We start from the raw sequence: 15,097 nt of genomic DNA on the forward strand, positions 1-15,097 counted from the left end.
TACAGTGTACAGTACTAGTTATTTATTTTCAAAAGACTGTTCCGTGCCACAATAGATCCAAGGTAACAGTTTTCGACAAACCTAAGGGACGGATAGGCCACAAGCAGAATCAACTACCCACCCTGTAACGTAAAGCAATAACTTGTAATAGAAAGTAGTGCACATATACTACAATATAATATGTTGAAAGCCAAGCAATGCAAACACTCACTACACCGTATTGCCTTATAGGAATCAACAGTGGTACTTTATCTTCGAAATCTTAGGGTTGTACTCTTTATACACATATCTTCTCTACATTTTCGGAATATGTCATGGCAAGGTTGAAAGCTTAAAACGCAAAACCATACTGATAAACGTACACTTGTTTTATCCTTTGATAACATCAGATGAATAGCACGGCAGCATAACGATAAAGTACACCGGTTTTGAGGTTTTTGTTTGGTTTGGTTTAGTATTGTTTAACGTCCTATCAACAGCTATGGTCATTTAAGGATGGCCTCCCCTGTGTGTAAGATGCATGCGTGTAGTGTATGCCTGTGTGTTTTGGGAGGCTGCGGTATGTTCGTGTTTGTCTCCTTGTGATAGCGCGGAACTGTTTTGCTACAGCAGACATTTCCTTTGTAATATATACTTAAATTATATTATTGTTTGTGTTGAGAAAGATGTAATCAGAAAAGTAAGGAGATGATAAATGCTTATTTTGTAACACAAGAAAAGGACCTTTGACATTGTATTGATTAGGGTACTCAGTTGATGAAAAAACTCACTCAGTGAGTGAAAGATACGACATATTAAGTGTGTTATTACTGTGAGATAAATGTAACACACACACACACCATCACACACACACACACACGCACACACACACACACACACACACACTGGTGATTGCACCTTGATGTGATTCTGGTGTGTGTAAGATGATTTAATTGTGCATTTGTGAGATAAAGCATGATTGTGTGTGCTTGTGCAATGGAAAATGACAGGCACGGACAAAACTAGAAATGGACAAATTTGATATATATCTTGTTTGATATTATCTTCAACTAAGTATGATTTTTAATGAAAAGGGTTGTAGCTGTGGCACGAAGCATTAGTAAAACAACTGTATCATGCCAGTGGTTAAGTTGTAGAAAGTAAAATAAGAAATGACCACTGTCTCGGACTAGACAGTCAGAAACCTTACACTTTTGGTTCAGTTTTATCCTATCTCGTTTGCAAAGTTCAAAGAATGGTCATATTAATCACGAAATTCCTGTTAGTATATTGTGATGTGTAAACTCTTTCAACACGTGACGCGTGTGTATTACTTTAAACGTCATAATGAAGATAGATGCAATGATATCCCGCTAACATAAAATGGTCTTGTTTAGTTTCGTAGAGTGATAGTAAACCACATTTATAATGTTCCAGTGGATATAACCTTAACAGTATGCGGGATATGAAGATTCAAGACAGGGTAATTGGTTTGAGTTTTGTTACTGCACAAGAAATGAACTATTATATTGCGATTGGTGTGTTGCTATCATCCTCAGAGATCAATCAGTGTCCCTAACAGGATGACAACAGTATTCTAATAATATCGTTATAAGGCCACAATTTAATTTCCACTACTGCCTACAATTTCAGACAAGTGTCTATATATGAGGTTTATGTACAATTCATTGGTAAGATTATTTTTCACAAGTACCACCCTGTAGAGGATAGCCAACCTTTATAGATCAAGCATTTTATTTGTAGTTGTTTTCCCAATAACGTCCACAATCTGTAGTGTCTGGCATCATGTGATAATTTTGGAGTTCAAAGCTCACGCAGGACACAGTGGGCAAATGCGTATCACCATTTAGTTTCTGTTATTGCCTTGAGGTAATAAACTGTACAGAATTGCCTACATGAAACAAACCTCTTCGAGAAAAGGGAGGTTAATTCCTATGTGTTTTCATGGATTTTAGAATGATTGAATTGATAAGGCCTATACAAAGAGACGGACAATATCCGGATATGGCGTGTGTTTATGTGTGTGTTTTGTAATGTTGTTACCGTGTCGTCTAGACAAACAATATCAAAGCCCATAGATAATATAACTGATTTATGTAAGTTTAAATGTTGTACCATGTAATTACCTTAAGTTGTTTTGTACTACGCCTCGTATCTCCTGATTCTGTGTTGCATGCTTTTAGCAACAACCCCTCAATCGCTCGAAAACAAAACATAATATCTGATTTGTCAAATAGACTAACATATTGCTACATTACAGCTGATTGATCGAATATCAGATATGTCATATCTCCTTTGTCGAACACAGCATATAGACTAATAAACATTGCCTTGGACGTGGTATGTTCTACTCAAAAACATATATGAATAATACGATTGGTGGCAAATCTGTGGGGTTTTGTTTGTTAAAATACGAAAAAAGAGAAATGGAAATAGTTTTATCTTTCCGAAAATCAACATTGGTCTTTGACAGAACACACTTATCACTGGACATATAAAGTAAGGAAACGCCCTTTAAAAAAAACTTCTAGTCGATGCAGAATGCCAAATTCAAATTCAAATTTACGTCACCATCAGGCTCTGTCGTCATTGAGGCATTCATTAGTAGTGTTACAGATCAAAAGAAAGAAACTTAAATTTTTAAACAAATACTACATACAGGCGCGTAGCTACCATGTAAGCCAATAAGCCCGGGCTTGCACATGATTTTGACAAGTATAGGTTTTCATGACATTATTTTTTCTTGCTGATACTATAAAGTGGAGTTTAAGTTTTGAATATATAGTATACATATGTAATTCCTCAGATATGATACAGTGTTAGTACAAAAATTATGAAGTTTAGAAATGTCCATTGCATTAATGGACAGTTCCAGGCGGAACTAAACAGCTCGATTGAGTAAATTGAGAAACTCACGCCTGGCGTAAACGACTCCGAGTATGGCACAGTGGACACAGACAATCAATGTGGGTTTTTTTTATGAAAATATCAATTTGGGGCACGTTCGGCCCCTTTTGCCGGGGCACATTCGGCCACCCCGAATGCAACTGTTATTGTGCCAAGTGACGTCACTATTGATAACGTCACCCAATTGACCACAAAAATAATATTTTTACGTCGCAAAAATTAAGTATTTTTTTCTTTGTATTCACTGATTTGTTCCGGACTTATTTTCCAACAGAATTGAATGAAATTCCAAACACTTATTAGTAAATTGTCTTCTCTATCCTTCATGCCATACTTGCCCTGGTAGGGGCCGGATTTACCTCAGGGCGGGGCTCGTCCGGCCCCCAACTCTCTCGACCTAAAAAGTCCAATAGTTCCCAAAATATGGTCTTGTTTACGATTTGGTTATTAGTTTATGAAAGACAATACATTTCTTTTCTAAATGACATATATAAATATGCATTTCAACAGTATAGTACATGTCTTCCATAACGTCTTGAAAAAAGAAAAGGGGCCGTGTTTGCCCCGGTCCTCCCTACACATGTATTATGTAGGGGAGACAGGGGCAAGTCCGGCCCCTGTTTTAAAACTATATTATAAATTAAAACATATCATTATCTCAGACATCAGGACGTGGGAAATGGCTCCTGAAACGTTCTAGAAAACAAAATGTTCATGGGGGAGACCCCCAGACCCCCCTTACGGGAGGAAGAAGACCCTCTCCCGTACCCTCCCCCTGCTCGCGCCTGGGGGGGGGGGGGGGGCTGCCTTCGGCAACCCCATGTCGGGGCTTACACATGGTAAAGGGGCTAGCTACGCGCCTGACATACAAACGGTTTCGTTACTTAGTCATTAAACAGCAAAAGCGTAAATGACAATATGAAATCCATTATAACATGACAAATTCATATCAGACAATTTCATTTTATATTGTTTCAGTCTAGATCAAAAACCTACAATTAACTCAACGGCTCTACGTTAAAAATGAGTTTGGTTGATGCCAAAAGAAAGATATATGCGTAGCCATTTAGAATAGGGGTATTCTATATAGGGGTTCATCAGTTGACAATTAATGTCAATGAAGAGGCATTTTGATAGTGATGATGTAATTTTCTCACACTGACAAAAGAGATGAGTATTTCACTCCCAGGGTTTGTTTATATATTAAGGATAGATTCAATTTCGTATGGCTAACGTAAGTGTGTGATTGTACACCTGTTTAAAAATGACGTTAGGTGCATTTTTAAAGTTAAGTCATGTAAATATTTTCATGTTATTATCATAAGGCATTATAACCATTTTACTCTATATTTCATGGAAGTCTCTATCATACAACCTAGGTTTGAGAGAAGAATATATATTTCATGAGTATGGCAGAGGAATATGAAATTAGTGAATATTAACTGATTCTCTACATAAGAATACGTTTCAATGGCGACCAATTTGTATAGCTCGCTAGATTGCATGTTGATAATGACTTTTATCATGATTTTTTCCATAATAGAAGTTAACAGTTTTATTTTACCCATGAATTAGACGAACTAGTTTACAAACAGAACCCAGTAATAACTGTACTAAGTGGAAAACACGGACTAATAAATTGGTATTGCAGAAAACAATATCATGACAGGAGAAATTAGGAGTTGCTTGCAATCTGGTTGTAATCGGCGCAGTGACTACACTCCAAGGTATACTTTGTCGTCGACCTTACGCCAAACAGTGTTATGTCGATGGAATACTCAAAGCTAAACCATCCTCGATAAGTAGTACGGAGCCGATAGTTTGTAGCTATTCTATATAATGGTTCATTGTATGTACATTGTTTACATCGCTTTAGTAAATACTAAGTGGTTAATGTTTGCCATGATGTTAAATATAAATGCAAATAAATAGCCCTGAGAGCCAACCACGTAGGCAGGGATGTTTTATCAACAAATATTTTTATGACACATTTCAAGTTTGTTTTTCAAGTATGTTTCGGTATCGGTTAGCATGGATTGAAGAGGACAGAATAAGATAGAATTCCATTCTCCATACCATATGGTATCTGTAATTCTTCATACCAATAGGGTTATGTAAATAACGATAGAGCGGTTAGAGAAAGAGGTTTTGCGGCAGGACTGTTTGTAAGTGTAGCTAAGTACGCCAACATCAATATGTAGCCCACACAAGTATCATACGGAGTTGTTGACGGAATGAAGGTTGAATATTCGTTACAATGATGTCAACTGAATAATAAATCCCAATAAATATCAAGTAGCATCCAGTCGTACATACGTTTGATAAAAGAGCTGCGAAGGATTTCAGTTATAAAGTGCACAATGAAATTCAGCAATCAGGGAAGCCCTTCTATATTGGTTAAGACCGTAAAAACATGAAAACTTTACAGGTCATATTTCGTCCGAATCAATGTGACCACTACGACTCAGTATAAAGAATATTTCATAAAAAAAAAACTTTTTTTGTACAAGAAAACGTAAACCGTTTCTATTTGAAGTGACAATTTGACGCAGGTTAGATCTAATACAAGCGAATATTCAATTTGTCGTGATTTCGATTTTCACTGGCGAGAGGACAAAACTTAGCATTGCGTGGAATCGCACGATACCCCATGTGTAACGCTCACTTACGCTCTCTCTCCTGGGCCATATCATGACAAAGTAGAAGGCATGGAGCTAGCTGATTGATTGGTCTCAGGCTAAACAAATCTGACCAATTGCTAGGCTGATACCTGCCCTTTGAAGATTACAAAAGAGCAACACAATTTTCCCGTCACGCTGTCGGAGTATATTTTCTTTGTTCATAAAATGATCTAGCTAATCTTCCTGTATTATCCATAAGGTGGCGCACCTTGTTGTCATGCCATACCCCTTGGGTGCAGATAGCGTAAATGAGCATAACCCAAAGAGAATCGAGGATGAATGTAAACTGAAAAAGACATTTGCTTCATATTTGGGTTTTTTAAAGTTTCAAGGGGACGAGAAGACTTGCATACCATTTAACCTCTTCTACTGGGAAGAGCTTAAATGCCATGATTTATGCTAGGATGCTGATATGGTTTTCCAAAGAAATTGAGCGCAAACTTTTACATTATCGCATTTAAAATGAATCCCAAGTCATATGCATTTACCGTATATTAATAGACTAGAACAGCAATCTCAATCATATTGTTGAGAGATTAGCCAATGAAAACCATTACATTTCCATTTGCAGTATGACAAGTAAGGAAACACTTATTCTATTACTAGTAAGTCAACGCAAACGCTATACTAAGCATGGTATGCAGGTACACGCGTTCTTATCACACGCTCTCACGGTTTGATTATATCAGGAGGTTTCTAACACTTTCGATCAATATATGTACTGTAATTGGCTAGCGATCAATTAATAATAAAATTCAGGTATGAAAGTAATGTTAAGTTTTAATAGAGAATTGGCTCTGATCGTAATTTATACAGACAGCCGAATTGTTTGTTTACACTTTGTCAGAATCTTAATATTTCAAACAATTAGAAAAGTAATGCGTGAAATGAAAATGGAAGGATTTCACTTATTTGCAACATTTGCATTGTCAATAAGTACCGAAGACGAAGTTGATTTTGAACCTTACTATTTTTTGAAAATGGAGTGGCTAAAAGCTGATCGAATTGTTGTTGGTATTATCAATTCAACTCGAGACCAAGTCTGTTTTCTCACAAAGGTCAATAATTATTACGGTCATCGGCTTTACGAAGATGACCAAGGAATAACGAGAATTGACACACTGCAAAAGAAAAGCTATATATGTGTTTATATAATAGCGAAGTTTGTTTTGAAAACAAACAAAACTGTAATTGAAATCTTTCAAGCAAGGAATGGAAATGACTGGTGCCTCGACCCTGAACCGCTGAAAACATGTGCCGAGTCAGTAAAGTAAGTTATCAGAGGGTTATCGAGACACATTTTTTTCCAAATAGCACGCTAATACCGCAGGCAGTCAGTGTAACTGTATGGATATCGAGGCTTTGTACTCCGCATTGCTGCCCTAAACTTGTGTTGGGTAAATTGTGCCCTTGAATGAGAAATATGTAGCGTTTAGTACTAACTCAAACATCTCGATTATGTTGTGTCCAGAAAGGCCTGTTCTCTTTATCAGGGGTTGTCCCTTTCTTATTATGTATCCAATGATAGGTGGAATGGGTAAACATACTACACGTTCCTCCGACTGCCTGAAGTATACGAGTGATATTTGGACAAAATGTCTCGATATTTTTCTGCCAACTGAATTTACTGACTCGGTAATTTGTGGCTTAAATAAATGTTTTCAGCGACCTAAGGTTGAGATAAATGTCGATTGCAGTCTTTGCTTGGAAAGGGAAACAAACGTTTTCGAAAGATCGCAAAATAAGTTTTCAATTACTCTTTTGTTCAAAACAAACTTAGAATTAATTATTCATGCCAAAGTGATGAATCTCATTACGATTATGATGTTATTATGATATGTATATGCTTATACGATACTCGTTGACTCAATAGTGTCTGGTTTCTTTAAAGAGGCAAAGCACTCCCAGTCGACAGGTTTAAGTTATTATCATCTTTATTGAAACCTTATATAAGTCAAGTCTAGCCAGCCGTCTGTGCTCACTATTGTGTGATTTTAACAAGGACAGTGTACGTGATGGATGATGTTCAGGCAGTAGATGTGGTATCATAATCTTACACCCTCACTCCGGACCTGAAGTCGCCTCTGTTGTTTGTTAGAGTTCCTGTTGTCTCTGCTATTGTTTACTTCTTGTTTTTTTGTTTTTTTCATTTTGTATAGAATTTCTAATACCAGATTTTTGCCCTTTTGGGTTGACGCTGCAGTAAGCATTTTTACTTTTGCGACGCAATGTATGATAATAAATAGATTGTCGTGCAATGTGTTGTTTGTTCTTCATTTGTGATATATGTTTTGTTCATTGTAATTAAATAGACATTTCAAAACTGATGCATAATAACCATTAATACCTAGAATAGCAGATCGTTATTTTCCTCAAAGTCATTAACCTGTGTTGAATGAAGGTGTTACTTTAGGATAAAGTTCTGAAATACCAATTGCATCTGAATTTTTGTTTGTTAAACAACTGCATAACATGTTAGACTATTGAATTAAGATGTTTGTAATGATTTATAAAATAAATCTTATTACGAATTTTTTATATAATAAAACTGCTTAGCTGCCAAATGTTTCGACACTCTTTTGATAATGTTTGTCAAGGGAATTAAGGACCTTTCATTCCTTGCCCGAACATGTAGAAAAATAATAGGATTACCTTTGTCCTGTTTTTATGACAGATACCTAATTTTAACTATGTCTATAGTTTGACGTTCAGCTTAAGTCAAATAAAATTCGTGAAAGACAATTGCTAGTGAGAGAAATCGACGAAAGGGAGACAAATCTAACAACGTTTTTTATATTGCTAAGAAATTGCAATCCTACGATTGTTGATTTTACCGATAGTTTCTGTTGTCTAGAAGATAAATAACAATTTGTTCTGCATCTTCAGACTACATGTAAGATATCTCTATTTGTATTACACTATCTTATTAATTATCTGATTATGTGGACTAAACCATGACATTTGTTTCAGAAACAATGTTATTTACTACTAGAGTCAGCGCCGCAGTGAATCAATTTAATCAAGTAATCCTAAAAACATCGTAGCAACCAAGATTAGCAATGTAGAAGTTCCTAAGAAACTCTAACAAAGGTTAATTGTAGCTCAATAGATGGTCTAGTTTCTTTATATTATTAGTTCAGCAAGTCAGATGTTCGCCATAGTTTTCAAGTGTGTGTATTCTTCCCTTTCTTCCCTTCACATTTTTACTTCGACAATCACATTCACTGATTAGTTTCCTGGTGTGTTACCTTCGAATAGGAATTGGACTTAACGTTCTTGAGAGGACATTAAAATATGCTTATACTTGAAGTACATTGTATACCATACCACTGTTTGCACCTTTTTATATTTTTACATATTATGATTGTTTTACTCGATGTTTAAAACTTTTATAGTAAGTGTCGTTAGCTTCAATCATATATGTCAGCACAGACATTGTGAAAGGCGAAAATAGAACTCGAATTCGCTTCGTTGAAATATACCACAAATCAAGGAGAATCCACAGGGAAATGATAAATATGAGAAACAACCAACATTACCCATCTGAGATGGAACCACACGCTCAAAATAGGTACACTGTAAACGATTGGTGCATTTTAATTGACGTTATCATTAGCATTATGCAAATCGTCGAGTTCAGGAAGAGAGGCAATTTTGAGTGACGTAGAGAATATGTCGCTTGAATATATTCTTTATCACCCTTTACACGTGTGTTTGTGAGGTCGAGAGAATCTGAATACAGGATGACCTAACTTTTTTTCTCTTCTATGTTTCGCTCCGAAAATAAAAATATTTTCAAAGAGTGAAACCTAACGGAGAAAAATAGCACTAAGAACTAAGCAGATAATTTTGAGTCATGTACACCCATAATGTTGGAAGGACGATATCATGTATTTCTCATAAAAAATAGCTATAAAAAATTCATGCTATTTTACAATTTACGATTGCAAAATCTTTCGCCTGTACACGTGATTTGAGGATCGTGACGTCATTTTCTGACGTTTCATATGGATGTAAGATTCATATTATCTATACTTCAAATGAATCCTTAAGGTGAGTAATATGTTGATAAGTGCTTAGACTCTGTAACCAATATTATCCCAAAGTTTATTTAATTTCATCAAATGAACAATTAATTCAACCTGGCAACCATTTCATTTTCTTTAATTATGGAACCCATTTAATTTTCCATGATGCTTTGAGACAAAATTGCTGAATGACTTCCTGACAGTTATTTACATAAAAAATAGATGAATAATTTCAATAGCCATATCAGGGATAACATCTCTTAACGTCTTTTAACAATATGTGCAATAGTTATATCGGATTGCAAGTATTTAGAAAAGAGAGTATTCCTTCTAAATGAGTGACACTGAAGACACTTTAAGACTTTTAGATATATTGCTTTTAATGGGAATTGATATTAAGCACTATACATTGAAATAAGTATGATAACTGCATTGTTATTTACACATAAATCTGAATTGGCCGAAACTGAATGGAAACTTTCCTGTAACGCAAGCGTATTGCTGTTTTCTGTTAAATTGGTCGGATCAGTCTACAACGGGTACTGGGGAGGTTGATTCCGTTGAGTCGTCCTCGTCCGGCTCTGAAAACAAAACAGGAAAATATCATATTGTCACTAACAAACTGTTTGATATGAGCTACAAACTGCTGGATAGATATTAAAAAAATCTAAAATAAATGTGAAATACAGGTAAAACCGTCAGTTATAGAAATTTCTACACAGTTTGACAGTCGAAGTCAAATATGTTATAAATGTAAAACAGTCTAAGGTCAGATATTTAATAAAGGTATAACAGGCAATAATCAAATCCGTAATAAAGGTAACCAGACAAAAGTCAAATATGTAATAAATGTTAAACAGTCAAAGTCAAACATGCAATAAAGGTAAAACAGACAAAAATCAAACATGTAATGAAGGTAAAACAGTCAAAAATAAAATACCCTATCAAGGTAAAACAGTCAAAGTCAAAAATGTAATAAAAGTAAAACGGACAAAAGTCAAATGCCTTATCAAGGTAAATCAGGCAAAGTCAAATATGTTATAAGGGTAAAGCTGTCAAACGTCAAATGCCTTATAAAGGTAAAACAGTCAAAGTCAAATATGTAATAAAGGTAAAACAGTCTAAGTAAAATATCTTATAAAGGTAAAACAGTAAAAAATGCCTTATAAAAGTAAAACAGTAATAAGTAAAATGCCTTATTTTGTAAATCATTCAAAGTCAAATATGAAGTAAAGGTAAAACAGTCGAATTCAAAAATGTAATAAAGGTAAAACAGACAAAAGTCAAGCATGCAACAAAGGTAAAACAGTCAAAAGAAAACTACATGATAAAGATTAAACAGACAAAAGTCAAACATGTATTAAAGGTAAAACAGACAAAAGTTAAATGCCTTATAAAGGTAAATCATTCAAAGTCAAACATGTAATGAAGGTAAAACAGTCAAAGTCAAACATGTAATAAGGGTAAAACAGACGAAGCCCAAATGTCTTCTAAAGGTAAAACAGTCAAAAGTAAACTACCTTATCAAGTTAAAACAGTCAAAGGGCAATTGCCTTATAAAGGTAAAACAGTCAAAAGTAAAATGCCTTATAAAGGTAAAACTGTCAAAAGTCAAACATGCAATAAAGGTAAAACAGTCAAAAGGAAACTACCTGATAAAGATTAAACAGACAAAAGTCAAACATGTATTAAAGGTAAAACAGACAAAAGTCATATGCCTTATAAAGGTAAATTATTCAAAGTCAAATATGAAGTAAAGGTAAAACAGTCGAATTCAAAAATGTAATAAAGGTAAAACAGACAAAAGTCAAGCATGCAACAAAGGTAAAACAGTCAAAAGGAAACTACCTGATAAAGATTAAACAGACAAAAGTCAAACATGTATTAAAGGTAAAACAGACAAAAGTCATATGCCTTATAAAGGTAAATCATTCAAAGTCAAACATGTAATGAAGGTAAAACAGTCAAAGTCAAACATGTAATAAGGGTAAAACAGACGAAGCCCAAATGTCTTCTAAAGGTAAAACAGTCAAAAGTAAACTACCTTATCAAGTTAAAACAGTCAAAGGGCAATTGCCTTATAAAGGTGAAACAGTCAAAAGTAAAATGCCTTATAAAGGTAAAACAGTCAAAAGTCAAACATGCAATAAAGGTAAAACAGTCAAAAGGAAACTACCTGATAAAGATTAAACAGACAAAAGTCATATGCCTTATAAAGGTAAATCATTCAAAGTCAAACATGTAATGAAGGTAAAACAGTCAAAGTCAAACATGTAATAAGGGTAAAACAGACGAAACCCAAATGTCTTCTATAGGTAAAACAGTCAAAAGTAAACTACCCTATCAAGTTAAAACAGTCAAAAGTTAATTGCCTTATAAAGGTAAAACAGTCAAAAGTCAAATGCCTTATAAAGGTTAAACTGTCAAAAGTCAAACATGCAATAAAGATAAAACAATAAAACCTCAAATGCCTTATAAAGGGAAAACAGTCAAAAGTAAACTTGCAATAAAAAAAAACAGTCAAAAGTCAAATACCTTATAAAGGTAAAACAGTCAAAAATAAAATGCCTTATAAAGGTAAAACAGTCAAAAGTCAAACATGTTATAAAGGTAAAACAGTCAAAAATAAAATGCCTTATAAAGGTAAAACAGTCAAAGTCAAACATGTAATAAAGGTTAAAACAGAAAAAGTCAAACATGTAATAAGGGTAAAACAGACGAAACCCAAATGCCTTCTAAAGGTAAAACAGTCAAAAGTAAAAAGTCTTATAAAGGTAAAACAGTCAAAGTCAAATGCCTTGTAAAGGTAAAACTGTCAAAAGTCAAACATGCAATAAAGGTTAAACAGTCAAAAGTCAAATGCCTTATCAAGGTAAAACAGTCAAAAGTCAAACATGCAATGAAAGTAAAACAGTCAAAAATAAAATGCCTTATAAAGGTACAATAGTCAAAAGTAAAATGCCTTATAAAGGCTAAACAGTCAAAAGTCAAACATGCAATAAAGGTAAAACAGTCAAAAATAAAATGCCTTATAAAGGTGAAACAGTCAAAAGTAAACTACCTAATAAAGATAAAACAGACAAAACATGTAATAAAGGTAAAACGGCCAAAAATAAAATGTATAAAGGTAAAAAGTCAAAAGTAAAAGGCCTTATAAAGGTAGGACAGTCAAATATGCAATACGTTACAATGGTTCTTAAGTGATTAACGCGGAATTTTCCCTCAATTTGATTTCGATTATATGATTAACTTTTGATCCTGCATACTTTTGGGAGAGATATTTTGTATGCCTTTACTGATTATATATATTATGAAGCAGCTCTAACAGGAAAAAAACTCCCTCCTTTTGGCGGAGGTACGGTCAATCATCAATGTTTGCTACGATCATAATTGGCGATCGTATACTGCGACTGCTCTTAAGATTGGTTGTAGGTCATCGTACGATTTGTGGAACGAGTTGGCGTATTAGACAAGATCGATTGAAAGATCAATCGAAAGTAATCGTACTATCAGTCAGGCCGATCAGCGACTGATCGTACGATCAATCGTGGCCAATTTCGACCATTTGCGCGAGCGATCACAACCAATCGAAGCAGATCGCAGTCGGTGGTGCGATGGGTCGCTCAATCGGATATAAAGGTCGCGATCGTGTATCAGTCTCAGAATTCACAAGGGCCAACATGAGTTCTATGCCCGGCCCACATGGTACAATTTATACTCGCCATAGCTCTCTTTAGGTGTCGTGGTTCAGAGTGACTTGAACCCCAGATTACACTACAAATGTACTCAGGTGGCACGACCAATCCAATCACAAGATGGCAGGACAAATGGCACGACCAATCGCAAATTGGCAGGACCAGTGGCACGACCAATCGCAAGATCGCAGGACCAGTGGCACGACCAATCGCAAGATGGCAGGACCAGTAGCACGGCCAATCGCAAGATGACAGGACCAGTAGCACGACCAATCGCAAGATGGCAGGACCAGTAGCACGACCAATCACAAGATGGCAGGACCAGTACACTGTAGCACGACCAATCGCAAGATGGCAGGACCAGTAGCACGACCAATCGTGCGACTACTTGGCCCGCGATCATGCAAACTTTTTTAAACATGACCATCGAACTTGATGCGACAGATTTTGATCGTGCAAACATCCACTACTTATGTACCACTACCTCTGCGAATAGTCGCACGATCTTTCTACGATTTGCCCGTGATTACAACATTTTTTAGTCGCAGCTAGGTCGTAGGCCCTGTGTGACTGGGCCTTTAAGTTACAGTAAGTTAAATGTATTGCTTAAAATTTAAGACAACAAAATAGCTAATTATGGCCACTTGAGAGCAAACATTGGTGAGGTTGTGATAACTTAAAAATATCCCTGTTCCTTTGATATCAGAGTTTGGTAAATAGCTTTTAGAAGATTTATGCCATGTATTCATTGCCATACATTTAAAGCTTTACATTTGGCAACGAATGCATAGCATGCATGACGTTGTTCTTTAGGGAAGGATGTGGTATCTTTTTTAGAAATCTGAAGGCGAATTTGATGATAATTCTGGGGGTTGGGTGAATTTGCTACAAGGTTGGATAGTTCTGGCAGCTATTCTGATTTAGATAAAGCGTACAATTATGCAAACACCATACGTTTATAAATTATGACAGATACGTGCAATGGTTTTCATTTGAATACTATCTTAATTTAACATGTGTTGCAAAATACTGCCAAATTTAAATATTGACATTTGGTCAAACATTTGTTTTCAAAGAACATCAATTAAAAATAAACAAATCAGTTCTTGAAAATATTTTATAATGAGAATAATATTGTTCATTGAATTAACTTTGACAAAAAAAAACAACGCAAAAGATTAGTATCTAGCTTACTAGGAACAGCAAAAACCAATATTGTATTCCCTTTGTCATTGTGATATTTTGAAAATAAACTTCACCATTACTGCAAATCGGAAACTATAACTCAACAAAATATGAGTGCCTCTCATAGATGAATACTGACAAGGGTAGTCACTCTAAACCATAAAAAAAACTTGGTAACTTCATTTTCTATGTATACGGGAGAATGCCAAAAGTAAAACAACCAATCTGAATGGAACTATTTTTTGGCGATGATGACTGATGCAGTGGTACCCTTCCCCTTAAGAAGTAATTTGCCACAACTGAATACAAATATAATATGGTGATAAAAAGTAAAAATCGACGTACTTGAACAGTTGAATTCCTCGAAATCGCGCTCACTTCCTATATTGTTCATAGTCATTGTTCTTGACAATTCCATCTTGCCATTGCAGTCCTCAACACATCTGGAACTCCCGAGTTCTGAACCTTTTACCACATCCACTTCTGACCAATCCGGACATTCTTAGAAAACAAAAAGTCGTGGCTAGAACTTAAGAATATGATGAATGGCATAAAGACCCTTCATCTATGCAAACTCTGATATAGGACTTTGTGATAAGTA

Source organism: Mizuhopecten yessoensis, unplaced genomic scaffold (genome assembly GCF_002113885.1).
Source record: "Mizuhopecten yessoensis strain PY_sf001 unplaced genomic scaffold, ASM211388v2 scaffold716255, whole genome shotgun sequence".
In the NCBI taxonomy this organism is placed as follows: Eukaryota; Metazoa; Mollusca; class Bivalvia; order Pectinida; family Pectinidae; genus Mizuhopecten; species Mizuhopecten yessoensis.